The sequence below is a fragment of the Lissotriton helveticus genome, chromosome 6, assembly GCF_964261635.1.
Source record: "Lissotriton helveticus chromosome 6, aLisHel1.1, whole genome shotgun sequence".
NCBI lineage: Eukaryota > Metazoa > Chordata > Amphibia > Caudata > Salamandridae > Lissotriton > Lissotriton helveticus.
Genome location: NC_136067.1, coordinates 1,772,017,844 through 1,772,030,976, shown reverse-complemented (window position 1 = coordinate 1,772,030,976; position 13,133 = coordinate 1,772,017,844).

Here is a 13,133-nt window from a genome sequence, read left to right as displayed (position 1 = left end):
GCCAAACATAAATTGCTGTGACTGCTAACTTACATAGAATAATGCACAATCAAAGATAACTGAAACATTTTCATTCCCATGATAGTTAGCTCAACTAACTATGACTGCTGAATTTCTCTGGTTTTGTACGACTGAAATGTCAGCCTAACTATAATGTCCCTGTAACCTTTGTTTTTTTCAGTGAATTTCAAAGGTTTTATAAAGTCTGTTTCTTAACAATAATGCCCCTGGAACCTTTGTTTTATTCAGTGAATTCCTAAGGTTTTTTAAATGCTAAATCCTTATTATAACTTCCCTGTAACCTTTGTTTTTTTCAGTGAATTTCTAAGGTTTTTCAAATTCTATTTGCCAACTATAACGTCCATACAACCTATGTTTTTTTTAATTTAATTTTTAAGGTTTTTAAATTGTATTTTCTATCTAAAACGGCTCTATAGGGTGTATTTATATAAGCTTGTATTTTGTTCACTGTATTAATAACTGTTGTTTTTTTCTGTGCATTTTTTATATTCGCGACATTGTCATCATCCCTGCAGACACGTCGTGAAAATAGAAAACAAAATCAGACATTTAATGATCACCAACACATCCAAAAATAATAAGTTGAAAAATCCATTCTAAACATTGCACTACACATATTACTATATACATACTTTTTTCAAACCATGTTTAAACTCATATGTTTGTACTAAGTTTCTGTAAAAAACATCTTTCAGACCTATTTTTCGTTTTCACGGTTATTCGGGACATCACAATGACGTTAACTGCGATGACCAGGCCTTTTCTATAAAGTCTAAAACACCTATATCCACACATATTACAGTACTGTACACACTAGGGGTTTCCTACAGTATTCTCTAACGTCATGTTTTTCTAGAGAGTTTCTATAAAAACCATCTCTAAGACCTATTTCACATTTTCATGGTGACTACAGAGATCGTGATGACGTTGGTAATCGAGATCCCAGCGGATAAGTCATAAAAGTGGAAAAAAAAGAGCAGACATTTAATGGTCACCACCACATCCAAAAATTATAACTATAACTCCCTATATAAATAACTCTATAAATACATTTATCCAAATTTCTTTTTTTTTAATAATCAAGTTTATTAATATTTAAGTGAGAATAAAATTTCACAATGACAGCTGAATCATGCACAGTGCATCTGAGACCATTAACAGTAATAGCGGTGACATAGACCTGAGCACCAGGCCCCAAAGTAGGCCACTTCATGAATATAGCAAAATAAACAAGGGCACATACAGTGATCAAAACAACAGGTTGCGCCATTTGCCCCAGATCTTTTCAAACATTTCAGGGCAGCCCCGGGCCTCAAAGAGAGGTTCCTCTTGGGTCACACACCAGTCCACTCCTCTTCGCCATTTCTGTACAGTAGGAGGTTTGGCCTGAGACCAAGCCATCGCAATGTCTCGCTTGGCCACCATAACGTCAGAGCCCAGGAAACGTTTATCAGCTCGAGAGCCATCCAGTCCATCGAACACTCCCAAGAGGAGACGTAGTGGGTCATGGGGGACCACCCAACCCAATGTCTGAGTAAGCTCCGATTCCACACCCGCTCATTATGAGTCAAGGGCAGGGCACTGCCAGACCATATGATAAAAATCAGCTGGGGCGTGGGCGCACTGCGCACAGGCCATGGAGAAGTGCAGCCGAGCTCTGTACAGACGCGCAGGAGTAATATATGCTGTGTGGAGATAGTAGAGTTTGATAAGGCGTAATTTGGAGGAGGTCGTCAAAGTTTTGGGAGCCATGAGAGCGTCCAGCCAGTCTGGGTCCTCCAGGGGGCCAAGCCATCCCTCCCAGCGTGCGCACAGCGAGTCTAGGGTCGCAGGGCTATTATTCACAAGGGAGCAATAGATCCGTGACACCCCTCCTCTGCCTAAATTCCCCATCATAACGTGGGCCTCTAAGGGACTGAATTAGGGAAGGGAGGTGGCCGATGGAATGTGCACAGTGAGGGCGTGGTGAAGCTGCAAATACTTGTAAAATTGAGTGGCATGAAGGAAGTGGCGCTGCTGCAGGTCCGAAAAGGCGCTGATGTGATCCCTAACCCAGACGTCTCCAAGGAGAGAAATCCCGATTCAATCCCATTGCTGAAAGTCTTGGAGGGCCGAAGCCTCTCTTAGCCAGGTACCATGCCACAAAGGTGGGTGTTGGGTGAGCTTCCCATCCCCTCCCGTGTAACGCAAGGCAGTACGCCAAGCCAGTATGACTGCTCTAGGGACAGGGGGGAGGATTTGTGGTATGGAGGCCCCATACAAGTAGGCCTGGAGCTTTCGAAAATCCATAGTCTAGAGTTCAACCCGGTGCGCCGAATCGGACCAGCCGCCAGCAAACCAGTGATGGACAACAATAAGTCTAGTGGCCAAATAATAAAGGTGGAGATTAGTTACACCAATGCCACCGTCATAGTGGGTATCGGACAATGATCCAGGGCCATACGAGGCCTCCCACCCTTCCACAAGAACAGGGTGAGCAGACCATCAATTTCAAGGAACCAACTCCCCGGAAGATGAAAGGTTATGTTTTGAAGAGTATATAAAAAACGGAGGAAAATCATCATCTTAAAAAGCGCACTTCTGCCAAGAGGGCTGAGAGGAAGGGAGTGCCAACGTTTGAGATCTGCCTTAGCTTTTGTGACTAGGGGTGTAAGGTTGAGGACCCATTCAAGCTCCGGAAGAAAGGTCACCCAAATTCCCAAGTACTTGAAGGACTGCCTGCACAGAGGAATGGTTGACTGCCAATTGAAGCAGGCCTGCGAGGGATGGAGGGGGGCCAGGGTGAACTTCGCTGGGTTGAGCTGTAAACCGGAGACCCTCTCAAAGGCGTGGAGGACTTCCAAGCAACGTGGGCCATAGCGCCCGGGGTCAGCTAGGAAAAGGAGGACATCGTCCACGTATAGGACAATTTTATCTATGTGGTAAGGATCCCAAGTCCATCCGCGGATGTGGGGATCATTGTGTATGAGGCAGGCCAGGGGCTCCATCGCCAGCACACATAAGAGCAGTGAGACGGGGTAACCCTGACGGGTGCCCCTCTGGATGAGAAATGCCTCTGAGAATGCACCATTGGTCAGGACCCGTGCCGGAGTACAGGACTTGGATAAGATGCCTGAATGGGGGGGCCAAATCCCATCATAGTGAGCACAGCCTCTAAGTAACTCCAGTCAACCGTATTGAAGGCCTTTTCAAAGTCGATAAAAAGCAGGGCCAGATATGGGGTGAGCTGGTGGCAGTGTGCGAGGGCGAGATGGAGGCGACGTATGCAGTGGGTACTGCGGGCAGGCATGAAACCACATTGGTCCGGGTAGACCAATTTGTGTAGAAAGGGGTGGAGGTGTTGGGCAGAGGCAATGGCAAAGATTTTCATCTCAGTGTTGAAGAGGGAGATTGGGCGGTAGTCCGTGCAGGAGAGATAGGGGGTGGCTGAGTCTTATGAATAACCACGACAGTGGCCACGTCAGTCTCCGGGTGGAAAGACCTGGTCTTTACCAGGTGTTGGAAGAGGTTAAGTAAGTGAGGGACCAGTAAGTCGCGGTAGGCCACGTAGTATTCCTGTGGGAAGCCGTCTGGCCCAGGCGTCTTAACGGAGTGCAAGAGGGAGATGGCCCCAAGTATCTCTTCTGGGGTAAGGGGGAGGTCCAGATCCTGCGAAACAGTCTAGGCAAGATGGGGTAGCTGAACCTCGGCCCTCTCCAACCGGTCAGCCACGGAGGCCTCGGAAGGCCGTGCCACGTAGAGCTGGGCATAGTAGCCAGGAAAATCTTGGGCAATGGCCTGCGAAGTATAGTGGTGGGTGCCAGCCGGGTCGCAGACTTCAGGGATTATTCAGTTGGCTTTGGGTCAGGAGACCAAATTGTGGAGCAATTTACAATTTTATTTGTCCCCATCCATATACACGGGCCACTGAGTAGCGCCATAATATTTTAGCTGAGTGTAGGGAGATCTGACGGATCTCTTCCCGGAGCAGCACAAGCTGTCTAGCGGAATGGGCATCCTCTAGAGTAGCAGGAGCCGATTCCATCTGTGCGGCCTGAGCCTCGAGCTGCGTCAGTTGAGCAGTCTGTGCTGCCTGTTTCGGGTGAACCAGACCTCTGGCCACGCCCCGTAAGGCAGCCTTGCCGGTCTCCCACAGTGTGCCTGGGGAAGGGACCAAGCCCTTGTTAACTAGGAAGTATTGTTTCAGTTCCCATCCAAGGGCCACATTAATCTCCATGTCCTGTAAGAACCATGCGTTAAACCGCAAGACCGTGCGTATCCCCCCGGGGGCATACCCCAGATGGAGAGAGATAGGGGAGTGATCTGAGTTGCCTCAGGGGAGGATAGTGACACCAGATACCAACTGGAAATCGGTGGCTGTCAGAAGGACCAAATCAGACCCTCCAAGTGTTGCATAAACCCAGAGCAGAGGACCAGTCCAAAAGGCATTTGGCAGAGGTGAGATGGGACTCGGGGGGAGTACCTGTCTTGTCAAGAGAAGGCTGCATATCTGCATTAAATTCACCCCCAATTATCGTCTGACCCTGAGGGAAAGTAGAAATTATCATTGTGAGGTGTTGAAGGACAGAGGACAGTGTGGCGGGAGGGATTTATGTTGATAGGAGATTGAAAATTTGCCCCTCGAGCCTACCGGTCAGGACCACGTATCGTCCCTGCAGGTCATTCGTGACGTGCACCAGAGTGAAGGGGAGACCCTTACGAATCAGGTTGGCTGCTCCCCGGGGGCCCCTCACAAAACCAGAGTGCCAGACCCTGTCAAACTTGTAGCGGGTGAGGAAGGTGCAATGAATTCCTAAGAGCTGTGTCTCTTGAAGGAAAAGGATATCAGGCGCTTGGCGTTGGGCACTCCGAAGGACTGTGGTCCGTTTTATACGGTCTAGTAAGCCATTGACATTCTACAACAGAATGGGGAGGGGTCTACCAAGAGTAGGCATCTTAGGAGTTAGTGGTGTAGGGGTGAGCAAGTGCGAAGGGCCCTGGGTCCCAGATGAGGTAATGTGTAATCACTAGAGTAGAAGGATACAGCTTGTAGATTGCGGTAAGTCTCTTGTCACTGGCAGTGGCATATGTGTGCAATGAGCTGTCATGGAAAACAAAAAACGGTGGCCCAAACAGAGCCAATTAGGAAAGATTCCAGAAGGCAACAGCCCTTCCACCCCCCACCCTACACTTCAGGAAATGAAGCCCTGAAAAGGAAAAGTTAACAAGAACAATAAAGAAAACCTAATCTAAGTGCTAAGCTTAAACGTTTAGCAGGACAGATTTGTGGCGATGATGGACCCTTCCATACAGATGGATACTCTAGTGTCAGCAGCTACATCAGAACTTAAGAAGCATCTTATGATTCCAGGCCTGTGGATCTCCAGGGTCACACTCCATTATCTTCTCCGGAACCTCGATGTGCGGGGCTTTGAGATAAGTCAGAATCGGATATGGCGGGGCGCAATGTCTCAGAGGGGTCAGGGGCAAGGCTCAGATCGATCAGAGAACTGGCTCGACTGCGGTCCCGTGAAACCTGAGGAGGTTACAGATGAAATTGACAGCTGGGACCACTTCTTGCGGGATCGAGTGCGTCTCCGCTGAGGCCTGGGAAGGGATGGCTGAGACTGTGCAGACTCCATTTGGTCAGGAGGGGAAGTGGGGTGGATCTTAAGGGGACATTTCTTCGTGAGCCAAGTCCAGTCTGTGGAGTATCAAAAAAGATTGTCTTCCCCTGGAAAACAACTCTGAGATGGGGTGGGAAGAGGAGACCATAGCGCAACCCTAGGTTACGGAGCTTCTGCTTGACGTTGGCATAGGTAAGCCGCTGGGCCTGTACTTTTCATGTATAGTCCGGGAAAAGCATAGTCGTGTTGTTTTGGTATTTCATGCGGCCATGTGTCTGCGCCGCTCTGAGGACAGCGTCTCTGTCCCAGAAATTGAGGATCCTAATGATAATGGGTCGAGGTGGAGTCCCAAGGGGAGGCTTGGGTGCCAGGGAGCGGTGGGCGCGCTTGACCGCGAACCACGGATAGAGGGTGTCTTTGGGTATCCAGGATCTCAACCAGTTCTCCACGAATGTGTCCGCCTGACCCTGCTCAACCCCCTCTGGCAAACCTATGAGGCGGAGGTTGTTCTGCCTCGATCTGTTTTCTGCATCTTTGGCCTGTCGGAGCAGTTCCAAGGTCTGGGTCTGCAGGTGGGCCACCTGGGTCTTCAACTGACCTAGCTCATCCTCTTCTGTGGAGAGGCACGATCCTGCCTCTGAGATCCGGGCCATGGCGTTGCGCAGGTCCTGTCAGATAAGGGCCATATCCACCCGTACCTCGCCGATCTTGCCCTCCACCGAAGTCTGGGAGACGCCAATTGCCTGGAGAATGGTGGACAGATCCCCTCCAGCGTGAAAGGGGTCACCCGACGTCCCCCCACAGGACCTCGGTCAGTGGTGGTGTACTGGTCCAATTTGGTTTGGGTCTGTGGAGCAGGCGTCTTCAGGGCCCTGGTGTTCAGTCGAGCAGGGGGGCGTCCTCACGAGTCAGCAGTTGCAGGCAGGGAGGGGGCCAGGACCCAAGCCGTCAATACTCGGGCCCGGGTGCTGAGGCCTGCCCTCCCGGGTTTCCCCGGCCCGAGGGACCAACCAGACCAAGTCTGGGGACCTTTGTCTCTCCGCTGTCCGATGTGATGGCCTAAGCTGGGGAAGCACCACCTTCTGGCCCGAAATGGGTGACACTAGGTCAAAAAAAGGGTGGAGAAGGGGGGACAGCAGGAGGAACCGATCCGCGGCCCCTCGTCGCAGCCAGACAAGAACTACTCTCTCCACCCCAAACCCAAAGAATACAGGGTTCCGGTGCCACTCGGTGGCTGTAGCCGAAGGCAGACAACACGCTTCAATTCCTAGGGCAGGCCAGGGACAGTACACTGGCAGGGGAGCAACGGGGGGCCAGCACCAAGGAACCATGCCCCCCGACAGATGCAGCTGAAATCGTACCTCAGCTGGGGAACTCCAGTGGCCAATGCGGTGGTGGAGCACGGATCAGAGCGGCAGGCCCCGGCAGTGGCAGACAGGAGCACAAGGGGGGATGAAGGCACCTCAGGGTAGAAAAAGCGGGTGAAACTGCTGTCCAAAACCCCCAGGCTCCTTATGGATTCCGATGCTGGCAGGGGGCCACATCAGGGCAGGGATAGTTAGGTAGGCCTCCCTTGTTACCACACTCAGTCGCAAACAGGCAGCTCTACGCAGGATCACAGCACAAGGGAAGTCAGGGCAGGTCTGCGAGGAGGGAGAGGGGACGGGAGTGCCAACACCAGCCCCCAGCACCACCACCCGACACAGCAGCCGATCCCCAGGTCCAACCCCACTCACCAGGAACGTGCTGATGCAGGCTCCGGGCCGGCCCCAGTCGTCCTCTGATGCCGGTGCTGTGTATGCGCGGGAGTGAGGTTGCTGCTCCGGAGCGAACTATAGATGGTAGGGGGCCCAGGCAGGGCCGGGCCCATTGTCACGGTAGCAGGAGTGCAGCAGTGGCATTTCCCAAAGTAAAGAGGTCTCATATTCACTGGCAGGCTGTGGTGAGGTCCACCAGCCTCCGCCCCAGTACATCGGAAGGTGGGATACAGCGCCTGGGGGGCTAGGGTGACTCCACGGGCCGCCCGCATCCTCACCCTCAGCCCCAGGGAAGGGCTTGTCCCGATGGAGGGTTACCAGCATGCGGTGAGAAGTGCAGGTCAGTGAGAGTGAGAGGGGGCAGGAGGGCCGGTGCCGGTCCCCCGCACCACTACCTGACAATGGTAGCCGATCCCGGCTCAGCCCCGCTCACACGTTTAGATAAGGAGGTGGAGCAGGTTCCCACACTCCCCAGCCACTGCCCTGGATATCGGTGCACCATGTGGAGAAGGTGTCGGGGTTAAGGCCGTGGCCTCAGTGCGGACCACAGGCAAACAGGGCAGCAAGCAGGTCCAGGCCAGCCGCGACGGCGAACTTGCAGCAGGGGGGGATGCAGAACCAGCGGGCCACCGGGACAGAGATGCCGCATTTATTGACTGGTCTCGGCGAAGGTCGCCATTTTGCAACCCCAAGGCCTCGGGAAGAAGGAGTCCAACAGGGCGGCAGGAGCCCAGAACCTAGCAGCCAAACAAACCGGAACAACGCTGTGGGAACAGGAAACCTCTGTAGGTAGGTAGGAGGGTTGGATGGCTGCCGCAGACAATCGGATGCAAGGCGGATGACAGAGGGGTCCGGAGCACTCTTAGAGTGCGACCGCCATCTTGGCGCCTAAAGCCACGTCCCTTATCCAAATCTTAATATCCACATAACAATGCGTATTGATGATTCACTGATTTTTTTAATTTTTACCAATATTCGAAACAACGATGGTCCATGGGGGGCTGGGCTGGTGGTCGCGGCGTTATCGCGATTATCATTCTTGATTAAAAAAATCCATTTCGGACATAACTTAATTCACCAACACTCCTATTTCTCAACCATGGGGTCAGAGTATCTCCACCATGACCCCTTATGTGGTCTTTCACACAATCTTTCAGCCCCGGGAACCTTTCTCGATAGATACAATGGCAGCCACAACTTTCTGTTTAGGTTGCGTCCAGTCAATCAGAGCATTCATGTTGGTGCGCGCATTCATGAAATATCCCCGGTCAGAGATATCACTATAATTTTCCTCCTAAATTTCCCAAAAACTGAATGGATTTACACCAAATAAGCAAAAAGGCACTTCCTTGAGCCAATATCTACCTTCCTGCCAAAGTTGGTGTGAGTCCCATCAGCGGTTCGGGCTGTAAGTGTGGCTAAAGTTTCCTATGGAAATTAACATTACAAATACAACCTTATTTCACACCCCATATTCTCGGTCCCCACTAAACGAGTCATCCCCATACTTTCCATGGCAATCAGAACCTGTCTTGACACCTGTAAAAATAAAATACTTGAAGATTGGTCAAACAACACCAAAGTTATAGCCAAGGTCAAAAAATGCCTTTCCTATGTTCCTATGGTAACTAGGTCTTAACTATAACTACCTACTGATGACTGCCAGTAGGAAATATATATATATATATATATATATACACACAAAAAAATATATATATATATATTCACTGAAAAAACCATAGGTTATAGACCATATATAGTTAGGAATTAGCATTTACAAAACCTTGAAAATTCACTGAAAAACCATAGGTTATAGACCATATATAGTTAGGAATTAGCATTTAAAAAACCTTATTTTACTCACACAAAACCATTGAAATTCCATATATAGTTAGTTGTACTAACTATATATCGCGCACCCGCACTCCACTGCTGATCATGTCACATATTACATCGTTCATGACATGGTCAGTGACATCACTGATGACATCACTGATGACATCTCAAATGACATCACTGATGACATCACTGATGACATTTCAAATGACATCACTGATGACATCACTGATGACATCTCAAATGACATCACTGATGACATCACTGATGACATCTCATTTGACATTACTGATCACATCACTGATGACATCATTCATGTGATAATACGATGAACCTCTTCAGACTCTATTAAAACTTTAGATATACTCTGTGTAAACAGACACTCACAGACTGTCACTCATCCATGGAGTTACTCACACACCTAGTCAGTCATGCAAAGAATCAATCACACCTCCATTTCCTCAACTATACAGTTATACACACCTTACTTATTCAAACATATACTAACACATATTTACTCTCTTTTACAATGCCTGATACAAGTTCACAATGATCCATACAGCCACTCACACATTCACTGGCTCTTATGCACAGTTATTTATATATGTCAACTGTCACATGTACTGTGTTTTACATATGTACTTACTTTGACATGTAGCACTGAGATATCCATTCACTCACCAATGCACTCAGTCAACCGCCCATACAGGTGTTTCCACATGCACTTTTGAACCCATACATCTAGTGAATCAACTGCTCACACATCTATGCACAGAGTCATACACCTCCCAGCCACCCACACACACACACTCAGTCTCCCATACAAATACTTGGGCAACCAATCAATAACCCATATAGTTACTCATATAGCTACTGATCAACACATGCAGCAGTTTACAGAACAACAGACATAATGATGCACAAATTAAGACAGTTTAGTCACTAACCCATGCACTCAGTGAGACACATTTAATCACTCACTCATACAGTCAGTCATGCACCTACTAAATCCTTCATCCAGACACTTATACATCCACTCATTCTTCAATATGTAAGACATATTTTAACTTTACAGAAACATACAGTCACTGGATGTTGTCATCAGTGATGTCATCAGTGATGTCATTTGAGATGTCATCAGTGATGTCATTTGAGATGTCATCAGTGATGTCATCAGTGATGTCACTGACCATATCATGAATGATGTAATATGTGACATGATCAGCAGTGGATTGCGGGTGCGCGATATATAGTTAGTACAACTAACTATATATGGAATTTCAATGGTTTTGTGTGAGTAAAATAAGGTTTTTTAAATGCTAATTCCTAACTATATATGGTCTATAACCTATGGTTTTTTCAGTGAATTTTCAAGGTTTTGTAAATGCTAATTCCTAACTATATATGGTCTATAACCTATGGTTTTTTCAGTGAATTTCATTGGTTTTTTAAAAGCTAATATCTGTAGCTGTAAAATGTATTCTTCTTTAAATCCAAAAATATATTTTATATGTTTATTAATAATTTTTTTTTAAATATTTTTTTTTGTTCGCTCCCGGTTCGCGAACCGGGAAGCTTCCCGTTAGCTCAATTTGATGCCGCGACCCGGTCCGCGAACCGGTAAACGTTCCGTTTGCGCAACTGCCGCGTTAGAAATCAACATCGTGACGCGTCGCGGAAGCGCGACGTATCACGTTGTCGCGTAATGCGTCTTATGACGCGCCGCGTTAGCGCACCCGGAAGTGCTCCGGTACGCGAACTGAGACGCGAAGCGCAGCTCCCCGGAAGCGATCCGGGGCGCGTCGCGAAAGCGCGACGTATCGCGTTGCCGCGTAATGCGTCTTATGACGCGCCGCGTTAGCGCACCCGGAAGTGCTCCGGAGCACGAACCGAGGCGCGAAGCGCAGCGACCCGGAAGCGATCCAGGGCGCGTTCCGCAGCGCGTAACATAAGCGTAACAGGTCATGTGACTTGTTAATAAAACTTTTCATTGGTTCATTTCACTTTTGGTTTCATAATGATGTAAGGCTAGGTCAGGTGACCTAAAAATAACACTTTTCATTGGTTTAGAACTATTGTTTTTCCCAAATGATGAAAACCCCTCCTTCTTTCCTCACTCTGACTTTCATCTTTGTGAGAGGAAGACCTTTTTTGATATTTGAGCAATGGCTTCATTGGTAGCTTCAGCTGGTGGACCCCCACCACCACCACCACCTCCTCATGGGAAGAGAGGACCACCTCCACAGTTCATCAGCAACACAGAGGAGGAAGAGGATGAACAAGAGGAAGAGGAGACAGAAGGACCACAGTTTTTACAAGAGGAGCCCAGGGTTTCTCATCGTAAAATCAGTTTTATTTGGCAGTTTTTTTCAATCCCTGAAGGGCAGAAGAAAGTTAATGCTAGATATGTGACTTGCCTCATATGTAAAGAGGAGTTATCTAGAGGCACCTTAAAAAAGTGAAAGAAAAAAAAGAGAGTAGAACAATAACGAAGAAGAGTTTCTTAGAGAATATGAGTGAATGTTCAAAATAAGATTAAAACATGTGGAATAACAGAGAGAAAAAACAGAAAGCAGAAAAGAAGAAGTAACAGAAAAAGAATAATTGAAACAGCAAAGAAATGTAAATAACAGAGGGCCATATTATCAACATAGGCAATAAAAGTTTTGCAGCTTTTATCGGCAGAAATGTGTCGCTTAAGCCGCTTTTGCGGCAGAAAACTGCAGATAAAAACAGCAATAATTTTATTGGCTGTGTTCATAATATGCCCCTTAGTGTGCTTCAACTACACAGAAAAAGCATAATGAACAAGTAGTGAAAGAGTGATCAGTCAAAGACACTAAGAGTAATAGAGACGGAGTGAGTGAACAAGAGTTAGGAACTATGAGAAGAGAGGGACTGAGAAAAGGAGTGGAAGGAGTAGAGTAAGTAGGTAATAGAGAAAGGAATGAGGGAAGTAGCAAAGGCAGCAAACTGAGGGTTAAAGAAATGAAGCTGTGGAATTAATAGTAGGTGAATGTGATAGAAATGTAACGAAAAGAGTACAAAACATTTGCCTTATAATTGTCGTTAACTTACTCACTTGTAATTTTTATACTTTCAATCTGTGAAAGAGATAACAAACATTTGAAAAATATTAAAACATGTATTTAAAAATTAGAAAAGACAAGGGAAAAGATTGAAGGACAAACAGTTTTTCAACAACTTTGACACTTACAGAAGCTTCTGCTTCTCCAGGCCCCCTACACAGTCCTAAAGATATACATTTTAAACTAACAGTATCTTGATGCAGATGAAGTGAGGCCTATCTTGGAACATGGTGCATCTTTTGCACTGCTGTTGTCTCACAAAAGTGACTCAATGGCAGCACAATCATCATAAAACTGTTCCTAACATTTTAAATGATTGTTTTAGGATGGCAATAAGGTGTGTCCTATCCAGACGTTTGTTTCAGGTGAGGCCTACTCAGGGTTGCAGATCAAATTTAGACTTGTTCAAGAGTACAGAGGAGATAATACATGTGCAGGCCAACCAATAAAGTTCAGACTTCCTCTGTTTCCCTGGACAGGCCTAAACTTCATCTGCACAATGTGATTCGTAATGTTAGGAAACACAGGTAATGTATTTGAAAAACGTGCAATTTCTTTTGGTCATTTCACAATCACATCACTTGTGTTTCCTTTGGTTAGGTATCTCATTGTACAGATGTAGTCCAGCATATGAAAGAGTACGCACTGCATGCAACAACTTTGACACTTACTGAAGCCTCAGCTTCTCCATACCCCCTACACAGTCCTAATTATATACATTTTAAACTGACGGTATCTTGCTGGAAATGAACTGAGGCCTATCTTGCAACATGGTGCATCTTTTACACAAAAGTGACAAAAGAGGCACACAGCCTTCATAAAAC